The sequence below is a fragment of the Arvicanthis niloticus genome, chromosome 14 (assembly GCF_011762505.2).
Source record: "Arvicanthis niloticus isolate mArvNil1 chromosome 14, mArvNil1.pat.X, whole genome shotgun sequence".
Lineage (NCBI taxonomy): Eukaryota > Metazoa > Chordata > Mammalia > Rodentia > Muridae > Arvicanthis > Arvicanthis niloticus.
The window spans coordinates 46,377,953-46,379,898 of NC_047671.1; the positions used below are offsets into that span (position 1 = coordinate 46,377,953).

At 47.6% G+C, this 1,946-nt stretch overlaps 1 pseudogene; it reads right to left on the reverse strand.

The window, feature by feature from the left end:
- Positions 1 to 989: 989 nt before the first annotated feature.
- Positions 990 to 1,110, reverse strand: LOC117720248 (small nucleolar RNA SNORA17; annotated as a pseudogene).
- Positions 1,111 to 1,946: the final 836 nt, after the last annotated feature.

Genomic DNA, 1,946 nt, shown 5'->3' on the forward strand with positions numbered 1-1,946 from the left:
AGGACCCCAGGGCCAGGACTCTCTCATGCCATGACCCCAGGGCCAGAACTCCTACATGCCACATGAGGAGTGGAAGCTGAGGGAGAAGGAGATATCTCCTTTCTCATTCATGCCATTACATGGAAGATGAGCAACAGGGCCAGCTCTCCCATAGTCATATCTTCAAGGCTAGCTATCCTGAAACTCCATCAATGTGCTAGGCTATTTTCCCATGTACTGCAGCGGGCTAAGGGCTGAATCAGTTCTGCTCTCATGCTCCAGGGCCAGCTATCCTACGATGCTCAGGTAAGGGGTAGGGCTGGTTCTGCACAGCACTCAGACATTAACACATTCCCAGGTGACAGCTCAGACCAGGGGCATCTACCTGGGCTCTGGTGGTAACAGACACCTGCTGCAGAGCTGTGGACCCAGACATGGCCCCCAGTGGCAGCACAGGTCAGAACCTCACATGGTCCCAGGTAGCACCACTGGCTACTTACATCAGACTGTCCTCACTACCCTTGAGTCTCCAGGTCTGCCTCTTTTCATTGTGCCCACATGCTTTTATTTCTCTTTCTCCCCCATGTCTACCACTTACTTGCTCCTCTTACTGACACCCAGGGTCTCTGAGTGTCTGAGGTAGTTTCAGGAGTGCTATATCCTACGCGTGCATTATGGCACCAGGCAGAGGTCATTTTGGGTGCATGGCCTGCCCCCATCCCCAGTCCTGCACAGCTCTGGACTGGTGCCATCTCCTGTCTAGGCCCCATACCATGTTGCAGAATTGGTAGTCATCTCTGGTTCACTTGTCACCGAGGCCTCTAGCAAACCGTGGCCCCATGTGATGTTCATCCGTCTCAGGCTCGTTCCTGCTTGGGACCCATGGTCCCAGTGAGATTCATCTATGCTCCCCAGGGCCTGTGTAGCACAAGACTGGTGGTTGTCTTAGGCTAGCTCCCTGTCCAGCCTGGCAACAGACGGTAGTTGTCTTAGGATTACTTTTTTCTGGCAGTGTAAGGCTACTAATCATTCAGATGTTCACACTGAGAGAGACATAACCGCTCTCCTCCCAGCTACCTACTGATGCACATGTGACGTTGTAGCCAGACCTGCAACGCTTTTAGGAGTGGGGATGTTTTTGTTTCTTATGTTTTGGTTTGAAGTGTTATCAACAAAGACTACTTGGAGAGTGGTATTAGGGCAGTGAAGATGCTCAGAGCTCTGCCCATTAGGACTGTTTTTGTTGTTATTGTTGTTGTTTGTTTTTAATGGAGGGAAGTAAGTTTTATAAAAGTTCCTCCAGTGGTTGGTTCCATGAAGTATTTTCAGCTGCGTATTCGTAGATTTGGTGTTGTGAGATTTTTCACAAACAGCCTGTTTCATTCATTCCGTTGAATGGAACTGGCTTTTCTTCAGGACTCGAAGGCATGAATGGACTTGGAAATGTGGATCCAAGAAGCAAAGGTTGACTAAGCTAACTTAGTGTGGAGAGCTACACTAAATCTTTGTGGCTAAGTCCAGCTACCCTCCTGCTCTTTCTGAGAATATGGGCCAGCCAAGTGTCTCTGCTCTAGGCTGGGTGGTTAGCGGCTCTATGGGAGTTAGTGGGCATTGGCTGGTTTCTCTCATATGTTTGGGACTGGTTGGCTATTATGTCTATTCTTGAGCTTTTCTCTCCATGGTCTTTCATGTTTCTGCAGATCAGCATATATAGAAGCATAGAAGCCTTTGTAGGCTTGGGTTATAGAGTAACCCAACATTCTGTTTTTACTTCTTTGTTTTATTGGATTCTTCTTACTAGATGGTAGGTTGGTAGGAAGCTTTTTTTCTTCTTCTTATGAATTTAGTTTATTTAAGTTTATTTCTTGACAATTTAGTGCATGTATGCAATACACTCTGGTTACACTCTCCCCCATCCTCTTATAGCCCTCCACACCCCTGTTAACCCTTCTCCTCACAAATTTTCC